This window comes from Plecotus auritus, assembly GCF_963455305.1.
Source record: "Plecotus auritus genome assembly, chromosome: 12".
NCBI classification, from domain to species: Eukaryota; Metazoa; Chordata; class Mammalia; order Chiroptera; family Vespertilionidae; genus Plecotus; species Plecotus auritus.
This window is the reverse complement of record NC_137778.1, coordinates 25,568,633-25,589,711: the sequence shown is the minus strand read 5'-3', so window position 1 is coordinate 25,589,711 and position 21,079 is coordinate 25,568,633. Positions and strand designations below refer to the sequence as shown.

Sequence of the window (21,079 nt, the reverse complement as noted above, 5' to 3'; positions counted from 1 at the left end):
CCTATCAAGCTGGAGTATTTGTTTTCTCCAAAAGAAAGTCAATTAGGCTAATGGAAAACTCTAAGGCCTTAGCATCCAGATTAGCATGCACAGCTCAACAAGGATATACATACAAGACTCGAACACCACTGTAACGAAACTGGACCTAAAGGACATCCACAGAATAGTACATCCACAACAGCAATTTTTTTCAAGTGTACATGGAACACTCTCCAAAACAGACCATATGCTAGACCAGTATAGGAACCCAAGAACTGTTTAACCCTACTAGTTTCTTTAAAAAATAAACAAACAAAAAACAGACTATGGCAACTATTTCTTTTGAAGAGAACTACAGGAATATTTTACTAGAACACACTGAGAAATACTCAGGGGACTGAAATAGAAAATGACTCCTAAATTTATATATGATGTATTGAAGTATGGCATACATACAAAAAGATACACAGATCAAGAAGGTTCAGCTCAATGAATTATCACAAAGTGCACATATCTGTATACCCAACAGACATATTACCAGCACCCCGGCTAGCATAAGGCTCAATAAACCCTTTGTTTTAGAAAAGCATTCACATGGAAGTTTTTGTTTCACAATCGCAACTACAGGATATTCTGGAAAAGGCTAACTATGGAAACAATACAAAGATCAGTGGTTGCTAGGAGTTGGGGTGGAGGAGGGATGAATAGGCAAAGGACAAAGGATTTTCAGGGCAATAAAAATATTCCATGTATGACATATACTATCATGATAGATACATACCATTACATATTTGTTCAAATCCATAGAATGTACAACACCAAGAGTGAACCCAAATGTAAACCATGAACTTTGTTAATATATGTTCATCAATTGTAACAAAATGTACCAATCTGGTGGTGGATGTTGACAATGGGAGAAAAGCTACATGTGTACAGACAAGGAGTACTGTATATGGGAAATCTCAGCACCTTCTTTCAATTTTGCTGTGAACCTAAAATTGCTTTAAAAAATAGTCTTTACAAACAATAACAAAATTAGTAATCAACAACTGAATCTGAAATCTCTCTCAAATATATAGATTTGCTACCCCCATCTTTCCTCTCTGCCTCACCATTTTGTCATGTACCTAAGAAGATTCTTAAAGTTTTATCTTAACATCTGAGTATAATGAATAAATTAATGGCAATCATTAGGGGAACAGGTGCTGCCACTTCAATATTCAATGATGCTTTCATAAGACTATTACCTGTTTGGGCTCTGTGATAGTCTAAATTACTTAAAGGGATTTAAACAGAACATTTTCTATTCTAAGAATTTTATTTCAAAAAGCCAACTTAAAAAAAAAAACAGCGGTAGAAAGAAAATAAATTCAAGGGTTTTTTGTACCCTTATGAGCTGGTTTTCATCCATTGCAGTCCTACATAATAAAATGACATTTCTGAAAAAACTCACTCAGAGCAAATGAGTCAATCCAAAGAACCCATAATTTTTGCTAAATAAATGGGGAGCCTTACATTTACTTTTTAAAAGTTTTTAATAAATTTAAAGAGGCTAGACTCAAGCAAAGAGTGACAGTTTTAATCAAAACAGTTCAAAAACTGCTATCAATGGAGTAATGTAAAAGTTGACATATAAAATATGGGTTTTAAAAGCAGTAACTATAGGGGAAGTATTTCAAAATGAAGGTTAAAATCCAGGGTGTGTGTTTTTTTTAAGTATAGTACTTAAATATGGAAGACTACCACCCTTAACAGTATGTCTCCACAAAAATGGACTTTGGCCCTAACTGGTTTGGCTTAGTGGATAGAGCATCGGCCTGCAGACTGAAAGGTCCCAGGTTCGATTCTAGTCAAGGGCATGTACCTGGGTTACGGGCACAACCCTGGTGGGAGGTGTGCAGGAGGCAGCTGATTGATGTTTCTAACTCTCTATCCCTTTCCCTTCCTCTCTGTAAAAAATCAATAAAAAATAAAAAAAATCAATAAAATATATTTTGGAAAAAAAAAGGACTTTGGAGCAAGCTTAACCAGTATGCAGAGAAGGTCAAATGCAGATCATACACAGCATGACTGCTTTGAGCAAAAGTAGAGGTACAACCCAACTGAAAACACAGACTAACATGAGGGTCTCTATTTTTCAAACTCTGGGAAATGCAAGTTCATGTGGCAACCCATTTGGATTCTATAGATCAAAATGTAGTTTGAATAGAATCCAAATGTAAAACTAGCACCAACAGAGAATTCTGGATACCAATAATGTTCAGTTAAATTCTATTTATCCTTACCAGTCCATTTGTATTAGCACAGGAAATTAATTTTTTTTAATATATTTTATTGATTTTTTACAGAGAGGAAGGAAGAGGGATAGAGAGTTAGAAACATCGATCAGCCACCTCTTGCACATCCCCTACTGGGGATGTGCCTGCAACCAAGGTACATGCTCTTGACTGGAATCGAACCTGGGACCCTTCAGTCCGTAGGCTGACGCTCTATCCACTGAGCCAAACCAGTTAGGGCTGGAAATTAATTTTTGTTATCTAAAATGGGTCACACTTGGAGGGAAAAAAGTTCCATCATAAATTAAAGAAAAAATCCACTAAGTAGGATAAATTTCTTCATTTAAGATTCTTTTTTAAAAACTTATTTTTTATTGATTTCAGAGAGGAAGGGGGAGAGGGAGGGAGACAGAGAAAGAAATATCAATGATGAGAGAGAATCATTGATTGGTTGCCTCTTGCACACCCCCTACTGGGGATCAAGCCCACAACCCATGTGCCCCTGGCGGGAATTGAACCGGGACCTTTCAGTCCCCAGGCCGATGCTCTATCCACCAAGCCAAACCAGCTAGGGCCTTCATTTAAGATCCTAATTGTTTAAAGAACAATACATCACTATTAAATCTATAGCAATAACCTCTGTACTTTTGGTTTGTAAGTAGTGTATGTTAAATTACTCAGTATTTAATGAAATAGTCCTCAATAACCGCTTTCAAAGTGATTCTAACTTCAACAGTGATTGTAAAAGCAACCCCAACTAATGGGGATCTTAAGAGAGAACTAGAATAGGAAAATCTAAACTCTAATCTCAGTTATGCCATTTATTAGCTCTGAGATCTATATACATTTAATAAATATTCAAAAGTTTTAGAGCAGAATAAGAAAGAAAAGGATGACTCCAGGTTAGGAACAATGAAGAGTGGAGTAAAAGATGATGCCCTGATAGGAAAATGAGGAAGCCACACTACAAATGGACATTTGGAAAGTCAGGGGCTTTGGGAGAGTAAAGGATTTTAAATTATTTCAAGGTTAGGGTTGCCAGCAGTGTAAGTGACAAAGCATAGAAAATGTAGGTTTGAGGACAAATTGAGGCCATGTAAATAGGTAAATTCTCTGTGAGAGTGACTATAAATGAAGAACTGGACCTTTGGGGAATAGCTTACATCAGCACTCTTCAACAGAACTTTCTGAGATGATGGAAATGTTCTATATGTTTCCAATATAGAAGCCACAAGCCACATGTGGCCATTGAGCTCTTATAATGTGGCTACTGCAAGTGAGTAACTAAATTTTAAATTTTATTTGACTTTAATTAATTAAAACTTAAATGTATCCATACAATGGAGTATTGTTTAGCAGTAAAAAGAAATGCACTATCAAGTCATGAAGACATGGAAGAAGCTTAAATATACATTGTTAAGTGAAAGAAAACAATCTTGCCCATAGAACTATACAACACAAAGAGTGAACCCTAATGTAAACTATGGACTTTGGTTAGAAGTAATTTACCAATACTAGTTCACCAATTATAAGAAACGCACCACACTAATGTAAGATGTTAACAGAGGTAACTGGGGGAAGCTGGCTATATATGGAAACGTATATTTTCAGTGCAATTTTCCTATAAATCTAAAACTATTTTAAAAAAATAAAATCTATAAAAACTTTTAAAAATAAGTAGCCACATGTAGATAGTGGCTGATATTAAGTAGCACAGGTCCATATTAATAAGACTGGTGTGGGAAGAAAACCAGAATAGGATTTTATTTCTGATAAAATACACACTCAGTTAATGCTAAACTGTACAAAGTTTATATGTAGCTTTAATATTAACATTTTACAGCAGAACTTTTTTCAAATAGTCTAGATATCTTCCTAAAATGATTTTTTTGTCAAACAGAATTTAAGGAGGAAAATAACATTTATTGATTGGATACTAGATGTCAGGTAGTATACTAAAGACATATGTTATCTCATTTAAATGTCAAAACAATTTTTAAGGAAAGGTATTACTCTTTCTGTTTTTAGAGATGAAGAATCATAATGCTTAAATGATAAAAGATGAAAACCTAGCTAGATATGACTCCAAAGTCTATGTTCTAATATACTCTGTACATATTTTTATGATTCCCAAAATTACAAACATTTCCCCACAATAAATTTATTATCAGGAACTCTTAAAAATCTGGAGTCATCTTTTTCTTTCTTATTCTTCTCTATACCTTTTGAATAAGTTATATAGCACAACACAATAATTAACCATACACTCAGAGTCTAATGAGGTACTATCCCTATCATCATATGGCCTCAAGCTATCCTGGTTTTTTTCCTGTCATCCTCCTTGCACCTTTTAATCTGCTATGGGATTAGAAAAGAGACAATCAAACTTCTTAGAATTACCTACAAAGCAAGAGATTTTGTAAGGCCGAAACCGGTTTGGCTCAGTGGTAGAGCATCAGCCTGCGGACTGAAGGGTCCCAGGTTCGATTCCGATCAAGGGCATGTACCTTGGTTGTGGTCATGTCCCCAGTAGGGGGTGTGCAGGAGGCAGCTGATCGATGTTTCTCTCTCATAGATGTTTCTAACTCTCTATCCCTCTCCCTTCCTCTCTGTAAAATATCAATAAAATATATTTAAAAAAAAGAGAGATTTTGTAAGCCAGTGCTTTAATCAGATGATTTAGTTAATTAATTTTGTGACAATTAAAGGTCTTTTATCTACTTCTTATTCTAAGCTGGAACCTGGATAGATAAAATACTGTTCTATAATAAAGTTAAAAATATAACAATCCGGTTTCATTCACAAATCTTCCACTAAATCATATTTTCAAGCACCTTTAAACATCACCCACTTAAAGATGTTATTTTGGGGGGGAAAGGGAAACATCTGAAATACTTTCAAAAAAGATAAATTTGTAAAAAGATGTTATTTTTATGATTACATATAGTACACTAGCTTTCCAATAAATGTTACTATAAAAATTAATGAGTTATATATAAAAACAAACTATTTATAAAGAATTGATATATCCCCGAAAAAATTCACTATTTAAAAAATGCAGAAATTTGCATTGAATCCTAAATAGTCTTATATAATTCTTTTTCATCACTTCTTAAGTTGTTCTTAGAACTAACTTTATTAATTACATAACTTTTCCCTAAAAGGGGGGAGGTTAGTATCAAAATTTAAATTATTTTCTTTTTAAAAAACTATATTTTTATTAATTTCAGAGAGGAAGGGAGAGGGAGAGAAAGAGATAGAAACATCAATGAGAGAGAATCATTGATCAGCCCCCTACTGGGGAGGCAAGTCCACACCTGGGCATGTGCCCTGACCAGGAATCAAACCCGTGACCTCCTGGTTCATAGGTCGACGCTCAACCACTGGAACCCGCCTGGTCAGGCTAAATTCTTCTTTTCCACTTAGACCTCTTGTAACCTATTACAAATCTTTACAAATAACAAGAAATCTGTATTTCACTTCTCACCATACATTTTAAGATTTCAATAAACTAGGGAAGTACCATTTTGAATTTAAGATAAGGATAAAAGAATATTTTCAAAGCCCAAAACTAAAACTTTATACTTAGTAGCAATTTTAATTTTACAGAAGTCCAAATTTATTATGTTATTCTAAAAAGAAAAAATACCTAGTTGTTTTCTCCCTCAATCAACCAACTAAAACAATCCAAAAAAGCTAAAAAATCAACCGCGTCTGTAACAGTGTCTATGTTTCTGGAATGAATCACATATAAAGGTTTCTAAGATTTATTCTACAGGGATAAAAGCAGAGTTCAGGCAAATCTAAATATCCCAAAACATGGCTGAATAAAATAGTCACAAAGATAGGATCAAAGGTTATCAATCTAACAATGATTTCCCAATATAATCTCAAATAAGTCTGTTAATATTCCAAGTTGCTTTATACATTAAGAAAACCAAAAGGCAAACAATTCGTAGGTAACGGGCAATAAATCGCTCACATGTGTAATGTAACACTGAAATTTAGTTAAGTCTCACAACCCAATGAAGAAATACAAATGATTCTGAGAGTTTGAGTATAACTCCTTCGGAATGATCAAAACTAAAACTGCAAATTGCTGTGACTTCCAACTTTTCTTCCACAAAAAGTCCCTGGGCAACAGCCTACTACTGTACTTGGAAAAGCATGAAAAGAATGAGTGGGTTTTGATTTTTAACAATCATATTCTAAATTTTTTTCTGCAATTTCAATTATACATAGTACTCTTCCTCAATTTTGGCTCAAAATAATTTTCTTTTAAATACAAAGAGACAAAAAATAGAATGGTGGTAGCCAGAGACTAGGGAGAAAGGGGATAGAGAATAACCTCTTAATAAGTACAGCATTTCCTTTTGGGGTGATAAAAATGTTACGGAATTAGAGGTGGTAGTTGCAAAACATTGTGAATGTACTGCCACTGTACTGTTTAATTTTTTAGTTGATTTCAGAGAGAGGAAGTGAGAGATAGAAACATTGATGAGAGAGAAACACCAATCTGCTGCCTCCTGTGTGCTTCCTGCTGGGGATGGAGCCTGCAACCTGGGCATGTGCCCTGACCTAGAATTGAACCTGCGGCTTCTGGGTGCATGGGGTCAACACTCAAACCCCTGAGACACACTGGCAGGGCTGTACTGCTTACTTTAAATGGTTAATTTTATGTTGTGTGAATTAAACCTCAATAAAACATTTATGTTAAGATATATAAAAATGAACTCTTTAGAATTCTCTTCTTCAAAACATTGCTACCATGTTCAAATGCTATTTAGATCTTGGAAATTTTTAGCTAAAATGCATTACAAGTTAAATTATTACCATATTTGCTCAGAAATAGCGAGGAGTGGGGTGACATCAGGACTAAAATGCTTGACAAATGTCAAAAGAAAATTGCTGACATATATTTGTAAATAATCTCAAAGAAAGATATAAATTAATCTTAGAACATTTATTCCTCTATGACAGAATGCAATTTCTGTCAGCTTAACTGTACATGTAAGGTGAACTCAAACTATTTACTATAATTCCTTTCCTGAACTTCAACCAGTCAGGAAAACATGTGCACTTATCAGAAGTCTCTAATATTATATAAAAAGCAAACAGGCATAAGCATGATCAACATGGAATAAATAAAGATGCTAGAGCTAACTAGCATTTAGACCTGCTAAAGCCACCTGTCCTATGTAAATGCAGGGCAACATTATTTCAGATTAGTAAACTTCACAATTGAAAATGTATAGAAAATGTAAGAAACTTTGGAGAAAAATCCCTTTGCATAAATACCTGACAAATTAATCTTATGTTATAACCTCTAAAGCTAGTCTAAATCCAGAGTACACTCCAGGATTAAAAAAAAGAGATCTTAAAGAGGACCCTGCAGAACAGGCTGATTTCAAAATCTGTGACTATTTTGATGCAGGCCAGTCTGAGAATTTAAATCCCCTGGAATCCAACCCAAAAAAAATACCTGAACTCCTGAGCACTGACTTGGCCAAAGCTAAACCAGGTCAGTATACCCTGCCAAGGAACAGCTTGCTCCGAGGTGTCCACCAAACAAGGATCATTTATCAGTTTATTCTTCACTTTGTTGGATGCCAACCACTTGCAAGATATAAGCAAGTGTAGACTGATTAGACCTCTCAAACTCCATTTCAAGCCCTAAGATTTAGAGATTTAAAAAATAAATGCTGCAGAATTCTAAATGGTCTATGGCAGTGGTCAGCAAACTCATTAGTCAACAGAGCCAAATATCAACAGTACGACGATTGAAATTTCTTGTGAGAGCCAAATTTTTTAAACTTAAACTATATAGGTAGGTACATTGTTATTAACTTAATTAGGGTACTCCTTCAATCGCACTGTACATGCGCGCCCGCACGTGGTATTTTGGGGAAGAGCCACACTCAAGGGGCCAAAGAGCCGCATGTGGCTCGCAAGCCGCAGTTTGCCGACCACTGGTCTATGGCTTTTAAAAAAAATGGAGAATTTCAAATGTTGGCTGACCCAACTTTAAACATCACTGAATGTTACTAAAGTTATTTTTTAATTTTCATAAACTATTTCAAAGGCACACCTTAGTTACTGCTTACATAACAAATTAAAGCCATGACACAATTATAGCAATTCCACAGATCTGTCCTATGTAAATGGTATGAGTTTCTATATATAAAGCATTTAGACCTGTTAAAAGCAAATATAAATGTGCCTTTTGTAATTCACATGAATATATACTTTCTCAAACTTGTAAGTAAATACTTGGCAGGATACAAATAATGATAATAGAAAAGATATCTGGGCTAAAGGCAAATACAGTAGTACAAGACATAGTTGGTGGTCAAAACAAGATTCTTCAAAGTTTAACCTTGAGATATATGGTATCAATAGTAAAGCATCTAATTTGTGTCACAGGACCTTGGTTTGAGTAACCTTTTAACTATTAATTATGTGGCCTTTTTGCTAGTTACTTAGCTTTTCCTAGCCTTAGATTCTTCATATGTAAAATGAGAATATTACAGCCTAAGTAGGGGAATTAAATGAGAATGTTTTTATTCATTCAACAAATATGCTTTGAAAACTGTAATTTTCTATGTAAAAAAAAACAAAAAACACAAACATGTTTTCAAATTTTTTCAAATGAATTGAACATATATTGACTTTCAATATTACCAAGAAAATACAAATCTGATTCTTAAGCTATGGTCCCAAAAGTTTTTAGAAGAAAATTCTTAACTATTATTACTTGAGAAATTCTGAATTGAAATAATCAGAATAAACATTGAAAATGAAGATTTGACAGCTGAGGGGTCACATCATAAAAAAGTTTTGACATAAATAAAAATGTAATTCTCTAAAGACATTTTTCAATGACAAACAGAAATAGGGACCCAGATTCAACCCAGAAATTAATTGTTGGATCAACATCCAATTTCAAACACAATACCTTAACACTTAAAAAACTTTGTTTTCAGAAAAATGACATTAGGTATGAGGCAAATGAGTCCTTGAACAACATGATGCGATTTTTTCATAACAAAGCACAGTAACTACTTACAATGTACAAACTCATAAGTTACTAAAATTGTTGTAATAGGTTTAGCATCACAGAAAAATTTAAGAATCACTGAAACACAGACTTTCCTTGCATCGTGTACTGACCTACCAAAAATCAGCATAAAAAAAGCTGTTCTTTCCCCATCACTTAAAAAGTAAAAAAAAATCCATAAGTTACTTATGCTACACATAAAATGAAAGTCATTCATATTCATCCACTATACTTCAATCCCAAACACTATAGTTCAACCTCCGTTTATCCAACTGCCTAGTCTATTTACTGTCAACTCTTGGAGAAGAACTAAGGACTAGTAAGGGCAGCTCATTAAACTTCATATACAGAAACCTGAAAATGCTTTGAATTACAATAGACATGGACAACAATTCTAGTTAGAAATTTACTCTGAAGATATTACCAAGAAAATGCAAATCTGATTCTCGAGCTATGGTCCCAAAACTTCTCAGGACGATATTAACTGGCATGTTCGCTGCAAAGGTCAGTCTTCCTTTTACAAATACCAACTAGATGAGCCACACAATTCAGTCTTAAAGAGTGAAAAGCAATCTTCTTAGATGCATGCAAACAATTTTAATATAAATTTCTGCACACCTAGGTAGAAAATGTAATAGAAATAACCTGTATCATTTCCCCCCCCCCTCACTTGGAAATGGATGTGGTAGGTGCCTTTAAAAATTAAGTTTAAGAGAAACAGTAGTTAACTGTTGAAGTTTCAGTCACCACTACCATAGGACAAATATAATGAATACCTGTTTCTTGATAAGCTTAAACAGCAAAACAGAACAGTTGTTTTCCAGTTTTTGAAAATTATAATAACGTTTTGGAATCTTATAAAATATGCTTTAGAAACCAAATGTCAAACTCAGAGGAAAGGTTTGATCTTGAATAATTTTAGGAGTTACTGGAAGACTAAATTAGAACATGAGACAGGACACAAGAAGTTCTAGCCTGCGGACGAACCACTTCTGCCTCCTGAAGGAATGAATGCTCCATCGGGTCCATTTCATGCCAGTTGCTGTTGCTTCTTATGCGGCACATTAATAATGCACAACGGTTCGGTTCGTGTGAAGAAAAGTTCTTTCTATGCAAACATTGCAATTTGTCTTCGCGTCGCCAGTACGCGGCTTTGTTTCCAGTTTCATGGACTATTCTGGGATGTCAAGAGTTATATTCTGAGCGCTCCCAAAGCGCCCTTGTTCCACTCTCACCAGGACGTGGGCGTCACCGATGTTTAGAGATAACTGATACCTAGCAATGTTTAAAGGGGAGCAACGTGCCTCAGATCTCCATCCCTGTCCATCCTTCTAGCTAATCATCACCTTTTACCATGCACACTTTTTGTTGTTGCACTTTCATTTTTTAAAAAAGACACCTGCATCTATGATTTCCCTATCTCGCCACCAGGAAGAAAGACGACTATCTGGATTGATCCCTAGGGAAAGAGACGTCGTAAAACCCACTGGGCTGGGGAAGGGAAGCGCCTGAGGGGCTAGGGAAGGGAGCAGCTCCGAGCAGGGAGGCAGAGGCGGCGCCTGTTTACAGACGCCTTCACCTCCCCCACCCCGCAGACTGGGGGGTCCAGCAGCGTTTCCCGGGCGCTGTCCCCTCCCAGCCAGGCCTCGCAGTCTCGGAGCAGCTGGGCAGCCTGCTGGCCCCCTCCCTCCCTCCCTCGGGCCGGAGCCTCGCTCGCCCTCCCCAGTTCCCGAGCAGCGTCCGCACCTCCCACGGCCTACCCGCCCCGCAGGCACTCCAGGCGGCTGGCCGAGGCCTAGAGGCCGCTGGCCACTAACTAGTCCCCGGCCGCCGACGGGGCCCGAGGCCGGGCGGGCTGGCGGACGCGGCCCAAGAGCAGAGGACGGGCGGGGACAACCCCTTCCTCGCCACCGCTGCCCATTGTTCCCGACCGAGCCCGGGCCGCCCCGCAAGCTCCCCAGGGCGCCGCCGCCGCCGCCGCCGCCGCTCACCGCGCTGGTCCGAGCAGCAGCTCCTCTCAGCTCCGAGTCCCCGCGGCCGTCGCCACCGCCGCGGCAGCCACCGCCGCCGCCGCCGCCGCTGCCACCGTCGATTCCGACTCTGTCCCAGGCCGCCGGGCCCCGGCCGCCGCCACCGCCAGTGCCGCCTGCGGCCCCCCACCTGCTGCTGCGGAGGCCGCTCGGGCAGCAGGGGCCATCTTGTTGGTCGGCCTCCTCTTCTTCTTCCTCCTCCTCCTCCTCCTCCTCCTTCTCCTCCTCCTCCTCCGCCCGGTCGCTCTAGTCCTCGTCCCCTTCCTCTTCCTCGGGCTCCCGCGCCCGCCCCGGAGACTGGGCGGGGACCAGGGCGAGGCCCCACCTTCCGGGGCGGGGCCAGCGAAAGGGCGGGGTCAGCGGAGGCGGGGCAGACGCGGGAGGGTCGCTCTGAGTCACTGTCCGCCGACGCCCGACGGGGAGAGGCCAGCGACGTGCACCGCCCGGAGCCGGAGCGCAACGCGCCTGAGCCGGAGAGCTGGTCCCAGGTCCACCCCGCCTGGCCCCCAGCGCCTTCGCGCCCAGCCAGCAGGTGGCCAGACACTGACGGTGAATTGGAAAATTCCCGACGTTGCCCTCCCGTCCCCGCACTACTTCTACCCGCTTGGCTTTCGCAGCTCTTGTCCCTCCATTCTTGTTGCTTTGCCATGGTTCGCCTCACCCACCCCAGAAGAATTTGTTCTTACTTCATTTTATCCAGATTCTCTATCACAACAGCTTTGCCCCAGTCACCCCCTCTCAAGAGTCCCCAACAGGGCGAAATGGCCCAAAGGCCTGCACACTTGCTGCCCCAGAAGGTGTCCCCAGGCCCCTGGGAAGGGAAGAGCTCTCTGGGGAAGGAGGGGGCGAGGGGGCGAGGGGCACAGGGCGGGAACAGGAAAGGATTCGGCCCCTGGAATTGCTCCTGGACCTAAAAGCTAACCTCCAGTTGGCTGAAAGTTTCTTCTCCCTTATGGAGAAGGAGCCATGTTGCTTTGGAGTAATGGGAGACCCCTGCAAGGCAATTCAGTTTAGCCAGATCCTAGCTTTTAAGAAGTGAGAGAAATTGAATGCTTTTCATACGCTGCAGATCTAATTTCAAAATAAATCGTTTTATTAGAATAGAGAAGAGAGATCGTCCTCAAATAAGCACCCAGTTAATAGTCCTCTCAACTATTATCCCCGTTTTTGTGTTTTGTTTTTTTTGCCCCAGATCTTGGCTAAGAGCGCAGAGATGTTGCTTTCCCATCCCTTCTTCACTGCATGCATCTCCAAAACCAAGGAAAGTGCTGTACTATATTTAGAGACGCTTCTGCCCTTAACGTGATAAAATCCAGTCACTATGACACTCAGTGTTTTTATATTATCTGTATATAGTGTATCACACACCTTCCTAAACTCTGAGCAGGGGAGAGTTCTTTTTAATTGTTACCACCCTCCTGCTACTCAGATTTCAGCTTCTTTTTAGAAGCCCTATTGATTGGAAATGACTGCCTTTGAAGTGAACTAAATCTGTAACCTTGTCTTCAACCTACTAATTAGTAGTCCCAGTCCTACAAAGAACAAATTTCCAGCTACCACAGAGGGATTAGGCTAGCCTGTGCTAACCTAAAGACTATCTCCCATCTCAAACAGCCAGGCCGCAGTCCCCTGCTAGGAAAAACATTAATCTGTTCCTGCTTTTCCTCCTCCTCTCTTCTTTTCACTACTAGGGAACCTTCCACAACAGAAGGTTTGAGCGGCTGTTGCTAGGCAAACATGCCAACTTAATTTGTTTAGGGGAAGCCAGTAACTTCCATTACAACCAAGCGATCTATTAATTCTTTGACCTACTAATAGTTGTGCCTAGGTTGGTAAAGCCCCTTCAAGGTTCCCTTAAAAAGACAGAATTTTTAACTTAAATGTATTTCACCAATATTTCAGTTAAAAATAAGTTTAAAATGAAGGGGCTCCCCAAAATTCATTTTAGTGGTATAATTAAACATTTGGCAGAAAAAGGAGAAGAGCAGCTTTGAAGAAAACACTGAAGTGTTTACAATAAAAACTAATCTACAAGAAGTCATTTATATGCTTTAAATTTCCTGATTAGGCTAAACATATAAGATAGAGAGAATAACTTATTTCTCCAGACTGAGCCTATTTAGAAGAAAGATAATATGGTTATTCAGTGAGGAAAAAAAAAGGATTTTATTACCAAATTAACTCTGTAAGAATTTTAGCTAGTGAATTAAGCTCTTTTTTCCTGATTTTGCTGTTTAAAAGTTTTTGCTATGTTATTGTTATGTAATAGTAACATTTTTCAGAGGGTTGAGACTTAATATAAATAAAATTAAATCTGATATTATGTTGAAATTTAAGTTATAACTCCTAAAATTGTTTTAATCCAATGAAATTTTTATTAATACAGTGAAACTGTGTTTGAGAAGTACCTTGAGCTAAGATAACACATTAAGAATGAATTACTAGCCCTAGCTGGTTTGGCTCAGTGGACAGAGTATTGGCCTGCAGACTAAAGGGTCCTAGGTTCGATTCCAGTCAAGGGCACATACCTGAGCTGCAGGCCCAGGCCCCAATAGAGGGCATACAGGAGGCAGCCAATCAATGATTTTTTCTCATCACTGATGTTTTTATCTCTCTCTCTCTCCCTCTCCCTTCCTCTCAGAAATCAATAAAAATATATTTTAAAAAGAATGAATTACTAAAGACAAACAGGTTAAAAGTTTTATATTAGTCTCAGAAATCACTATTTTGTAGCTTTAACACAATTTAAATAATTTAGTTTTATCTTATATTTTATTATTTAATTCTGATATAGAATACCTAGAAATGTAGACTCTGCTTGGTCCTCCACCACTGATATACTATGAAAATTAAATGAGTTACTTCACGTAAAGGACTTAGAACAGCACATGGCACATAGGAAGTATATAAAAAAAATTTTTAAATCTATTTTATGTAGCCGAAACCGGTTTGGCTCAGTAGATAGAGCGTCGGCCTGCGGACTGAAGGGTCCCGGGTTCGATTCCGGTCAGGGGCATGTACCTTGGTTGCGGGCATATCCCCAGTGGGGGGTGTGCAGGAGGCAGCTGGTCGATGTTTCTCTCTCATCAATGTTTCTAGCTCTCTATCCCTCTCCCTTCCTCTCTGTAAAATATCAATAAAAATATATTTTAAATCTATTTTATGTATATGTCATCTACTCTTTAGTTTTTTTTAATCAAATAACAGTAACTCATCAAATACATTTTTGCTCTTAGCATGAATCCTAATAAAATATTAATGCTATTTTTTAGATTACACGCAAATCTGAGTAATGCCTTATGGCTTTTTTCCCAAAGTAATTCTCTTTAATACTTTATTTAAATTACTTTTTTTCCAAAGCAATTCTATTTAATACTTTAAATAGATTTTTATTGATTTCAGAGAGGAAGGGAGAGGGAGAGAGAGAGATAGAAACATCAGTGATAAGAGAGACTCATTGATCGACTGCCTCCTGCACAGCCCCCACTGGGGATCAGGCCTACAACCCAGGCATGTGCCCTAACCGGAATTGAACCTGGGCCCCTTCAGTCCGTAGGCCAACACTCTATCCACTGAGCCAAACCACCTAGGGCTAAAAAATATATTTTTATTGATTTCAGAGAGGAAGTGAGAGGGAGAGAGAGAGAGCAACAACAATGTGAGAGACAATATCAATTGGTTGTCTTCTGTACAGGCCCCAACCAGGTAACGAACTCTCAACCTAAGTGTGTGCCCTGACTAGGAATTGAATCCACAACCTTTCGGTATATGGGAGGATGCTCCAACCAGGTGAGCCACCTGGCCAGGGCAATGGTCAGCATTTTTTGGTAAATGCAGGTAATAAATATTTTAGACTTTACAGGCCAAGAGATCTCTGTCACAACTACTCAACTCTGCCACTGCAGCAGAAAAGCAGCCACAAACTATGTAAACAAATGAGCACAACTGTGTTTTAATAAAACTTTATTTACAAAAACAGGCAAAAAGAGATGGTGGCTGGATTTGGCCCCCCAGACTGTTCTTTGCCAACTCTGTCTTATATGAAGAGAGATTATATTTGCTATAGCCAGGGAAAGTATTTTATTACTATTATGTTCAACAGCAGCATTAAAAGCCTTACACGTAATGACCAATGTTTACTATTAAACACAATTAATTAAACAGACAAGGCTCCTGCCTTCCAATGAATTAGTAATCTAAAACAACAACAGCACAGACATAATATTTATAAGTATTCCTGAATGAGTAATTGCCATATAAACAGATGACTCTACAAGGCTAAATGTGGAACTGAATTCAGAGGTGGGCAGATTTCCCCAATGCTATTGATTTACAAATATCAGATAAGATTTAAAAAAAAAAAAAGCACAAGGGCTCATCCAGGAGCCAAAGTAAAGAGGAGAACAATGCCCCAGGCTAGTCCTTTTCAGCAAGAGGCTTTATGAGAGCATTTTTCAAAAGGGTCCTTCTTCCAATTGTAATTTCTTTGTTAAAATACATTATTGTCTGATTTATCCTATGAGGTTAGGGGCTGTGTTATGGGTTGCAATTTTTTAAAAATATATTTTTATTGGTTTCAGAGAGGAAGGGAGAAGGAGAGAGAAAGAGAGAAACACCAATGATGAGAGAGAACCATTGATCGGCTGCCTCCTGCACACCCCTTACTGGGGACCGAGCTGGAAACCCGGGCATGTGCCTCAGACTGGAATCGAACCTGGGACCCTTCAGTCCTCAGGTAGAAGCTCTGAGCCAAACCAGCCAGGACTATGGTTGCAATTTAGTGATACCTGTGCCCATATCCTTTATTTAACCTGCATCAAAGAAAAATGTTTCCCTTTCTCAACAGGAATACTAGTAAACTTAGAAGAAAAGTCAGTAGGTCAATTTGTTCATGTGCTTGTGTATGTATGGATATGGTTAAATCAAGTGATTGGTAATTCAGTAACCTATTGCCTCCAATTACAGACATGGTGCAATAGTTGCTGTTGGATAGGGCAAGATCCCCTTGTAACTCCTCATATTCCTGAAAGATGGACATGTATAATGAATATTTGTAATATTTTGGCTGCCCAGTATCTTAGCTTCTCCTCCTTAAACTGTTTGGAAATTTTCCATTTGAGAATTTTTGTGGGTGGCAGGATCTCTTCTACTATAGGGGCCAGAAAGTCCAGCTACTCACCTTCTGCCCTCTGCCCTGCCCCCACAGCGATCCTAGGGTGAGGGGAACTGACCTAAACTTCTTGGTAAACTGGATGTTCTTACTTGGGTCTTTTAATCTGCACTGAGTTACACGGGAGTACGTAGAATTCATCCCACTAGCATCTGTGATATATATCCACAGTCTGGTGGGACAATGGCAGCAATCCCTGGCAATGGAAGTGGTATCCTTACCAGGCCATTTCAAGACGGATTTTAGCTGTGGTTCTGGCTATCAAGCCTCCTTCAGTTCCCTTCTTTAACATTAAACTGTGAGCCACTCAATGTTCTTCCAGAAAATTCCCTTTCTGCTTAAGTTAGCCAGTGAGATAGTTTAACATATGAAGGGAAGGGTGCAGAAATCCAGGGAAGGCAGAAATAATACACTTCCCCATTTCTCATATAGTTGCCCTTCACTCGGTTTAATGGAGTTATCCATGTTTTTTCTTTCTTTGGACCCTGACTTTTATGACCCTAGTCATTAGATTCTCAAAACTTAAGAGTACATCGGTATTCATTTCACTTAAACTGAAGTGAAGGTATCCTAAGGTAGGTTTCCTTTTGTTAACTAAGTTCATTGATTATACCCAAATAATAAGCACTCCTCTCAAGGTTTTACTCATTCTGCTAAGAATGTTTAGTGTCTGCATTAAAAACAAATACACAGATTTCTCAAGGGGAAAAGTTCCATACACATCTCTGCTTAGCTAAAAATCATTACAAAAGCAAAGTGCTTTTTTTTTTTTTTTTCTTTTCTTGAATTTTTTTTGCTAACACGAATCTTCCTAACTAAGGGTTTCATTTGGGGCAATCAAAGCCCTCCTTGCTAAAATTATATGGAAAAGGGATTCTTTTTTAAATTTTTGCAGCAGTATTTCAATGACCATAATTGAAGTGTTCATTTATAGATCTTTTCTGCAAATTTGTAACCTTATTTCTGCAACATCTAATCCAGCCTCAAATGTTCTCAACTGATGATAGATATTCTCAGCCAATAGAACAAAATTAATTTGCATCTACTTTATTACAATCACAATAAATATTTAATAACCTGTTACGTGCCAGTCACTATGTTGTGGTGTATTGGAGGCAGAGCAAAAGTGCATGAGAAGTTGGCAAGGATATGAAGCAACTAGTTCTCTCATGTGATGCTAGTGAGAGTGTGAAATGCTTTGGAAAGAAATCAAAACATCGATGAGCTAGCCATACCACTTGTGGGTATTCGAAAGAACTGAAGCAGGATCTTGAAGATATACTTGCACACCGATGTTCATTGTAGCATTGTTCATAATAGACAAGAGGTGGAAATAACCCAAATGTTTATCTACTGATGACTGGATAGAGAAAATGTTGTATATACATGCAATGGAATTATTATTCAGCATCAAAAAAGGAAGTCCTATCATATGCTGGGACATAAATGAACCTTGAGGACATTATGCTTAGTGAAATATAGCCAGGTGCAAACATTTTACACTTCAACCAAATGTCTGTGAAGCAGTTTCCCATGCCTCATCTCAATTGATCCTCACAGAAGTCCTGGAGTAGGTAGATAGGAGACTTGGTAGAATCCTATTTTTTTTTTTTCATTAGCTGGAAAACAGAGATTTAGAAAGCTTAGAAACTTGACCCGACTGAAAAGAAGTAAGAAATGGTGGGCCTTGAAAATGACTTCAGGTTTACTCACTGCACAGAATATAGTCAAACACTGCTGCAGTTAAATATTTTACCCTTTGTTCTTCCTGCGTGAGCTACAATAATAGCCTGCTTCGTATTGATATTTCCTGCTGTGTTGCTGACAATTACCTGAAAGAGAAGTTGGGGTGCTTCACTGGGCTGGAAAAAGTTTAGCTAAATCAGAAAGCAGGTCTAATTAAGCAAGTTTATTCCATATATATATGGCTAAATTAACTCATGCATGCGCAATACATATAAAGCTCTTGCCAGCGCCAATCGCACACGTGTGTTTCGATTTGTCATTGTCGATTGTGAATTTGACACTTCTATTATAGAGAAAGGGCAAATAGCGATATTAAAATATTTCTTCTAATTAATTTCCTTTCAATGTGCACAAATTCATGCACCGGGCCACTAGTTGTAAATAACACTGCAATGAACATAGGGGTAAATATATTCTTTCAAATTAGTGTTTCAGGTTTCTTCAGGTATTTCTCAGAAGTGGGATTGCTGAGTCAAAAGGCAGTTCCATTTTTAATTTTTTGAGGAAACTTCATACTGTTTCCACAGTGGCTGCACCAGTCTGCATTCCCACTAAGAGTACAGGATGGCTCTCTTTTCTCCATATCCTCACCAGCACTTGTTATTTGTTAGTTTATTAATAATAGCTATTCTGACAGGTGTGAGGTGATATATCATTGTGGTTTTAATTTGCATCTCTCTGATGATTGGTGACAAACATTTTTCATATGTCTATTGGTCATCTGTTTTGTCCTCTTTGGAGAATCATCTATTTTTTTTATGTTATTATTAATTTTTAGAGAGAGAGGAATAGAGAGAAACATCCATGTGAAACATTATCAATTGGCTGCCTCCTGCACACCCACTACTGGGATTGAGCCCGAAACCCAGGCTTGTGCCCTTGACCGGGAATAGAACTGGTGCCCTCTTGGTTCCTGGGTCATCACTCAATCACTGAGCCACACCGGTGGGGGCCTTTGTCCATTTTTAAATTGGGCTGTTTGTCTTCTTGGTGTTGAATTGTATACATTCTTCACATATTTTGGAAATTAATAAGGAAGTTTTCAATTCCTCCAGTAGCTATTACAGATTGTAAATTGGATTAGATTTGACCTCAGAAGAAGCCAGACAAATTTAATCCATAAATATATTTCATTTATGGGCAGATTTGCAAGTCTGTAAACATCATTTTGCTTTTCAGATTTGATTAGTATATAGAAAGAGCTTTGGGATACACACACACACACACACACACACACACACATATATTAGAGGCCCAATGCATGAAGATTCAGGCAAGAATAGGCTTTCTTTACCCTGGCTGCCAGCACCAGCTTCCCTCCGGCACCTGGGACCCAGGCCTTCACTCTGGCTGCTGCCTTCTGCCTTCACTCCGGCCAGAGTCACCTTCCACCTTTGCTCCGGCCCTGCCGCCCTCCTGTAGCTCCCTCCATCCCCCAACCCCCCCCCCCCCTCATAGCAGGCGTCCTGCCACGCCCCAGCTGCTCCACACGTGTTGCCCAGAGGCCCGGAGTGGCCAGGGCGGGGTGGAATGCCTGTGTCATCGCCATGGCGATGATGCAAGCGTCCCGGCCCGGCTGCCGCCATCTTTGTCATGTCAATTTGCATATTCCCTCCTTATTGGCTGTGGGTGCCATCATCTTTGTTGCAGAGTGACAGTAAATTTGTATATTCCATCTTAATTAGATAGGATATACTAGAGGCCTGGCGCACGAATTCATGACCAGTGGGATCCCTTGGCCTGGCCTGTGGGATCGGGCCGAAACCAGCTCTCCGGTATCCCCCAAGGGATCCCAGCCTTCAAGAGGGCACAGGCCAGGCTGAGGAACCCCACCAGTGCATGATCAGGGCTGGGGAGGGACACAGGAGGTTGGCCAGCCAGGGAGGGACTGTGGGAGGGCTCCAGGGTGTGTCCAGCCCATTTTGCTCAGTCTCAATCGGCCGGACCCCAGCAGCAAGGTAACCTATCAGTTGGAGTGTCTGCCCCCTGGTGGTCAGTGCATGTCATAGCAAATGGTTGCGTGGCCTTAGCATATCATTAGCATATTACACTTTGATTGGTTGAACGGTTAACTGGCCTACTGGACACTTAGTATATTAGGCTTTTTTATATTATATATATATATATATGTGTGTGTGTGTGTGTGTGTGTGTGTATCTATATATCTATATATCTATATATCTATCTATGTATATCTATCTATCTATCTATCTATCTATGTAAAATGAATGGCCATTGAAGAGTATTATGTAAACATAATGGGCGGGGGGTTCAGATCAGGACTATACGTGGCATGAATTCTCTTGCATGGTGCATGTGACTGTGTTGGATTACTCAGACAGGGAGAGACCTGTTCTCTCTGCACCTCTTGGTACTGTCTGCCATTCTTTGTCTGCTGGTGTCATTCTTTTCTGTAGTAGAAAGGGTAGGGAGAATGTGGTTGGTAGTCCCAGGGCTACATTTTTATACTTCATAATGCAAAACCAAGGAACTCCCCACCCTCAACGCCATCCTCAGCATAACACACAGGAAAGTCCAGGAGGAAGGGATTGGCCCAAACTGTGGCATGCACCCACACTTGTGGCTGTGAAAATTGGGACCTTGATTAATAACTCCACCAAAAACACATGGAACCAGAAGTAGAGGACTACACAGATAAATCTATGCTAAGTGCCTTTTGAAACATATGCTGACCACACTTTGCTTTTAGTGAAGACGTATTACAAATCATTTTGAGATAATGCAGTAAATGACAACAAAAAAGTAACAATAGCAATCAATATTAATTGAGTGCTTACTGTCATCAGACATTGTTCTAAAT

General features: G+C 39.3%; 1 protein-coding gene across 4 annotated transcripts in view; it reads right to left on the bottom strand.

Annotated features, from left to right (window-relative positions):
• The window catches only part of RC3H1 (ring finger and CCCH-type domains 1), a 58,181-nt gene extending 46,540 nt beyond the window's left edge, over nucleotides 1-11,641 (bottom strand). For 2 of the 4 annotated variants that reach the window (XM_080647955.1, XM_080647956.1), the window contains exon 1: nucleotides 11,304-11,622. The gene's annotated coding sequence lies outside the window, so the exon portion shown is untranslated. Of the gene's footprint in view, nucleotides 1-11,303 lie in introns of all 4 variants that reach the window. The other 2 variants (XM_080647954.1, XM_080647953.1) reach the window with 2 other exon arrangements.
• Nucleotides 11,642-21,079: the final 9,438 nt, after the last annotated feature.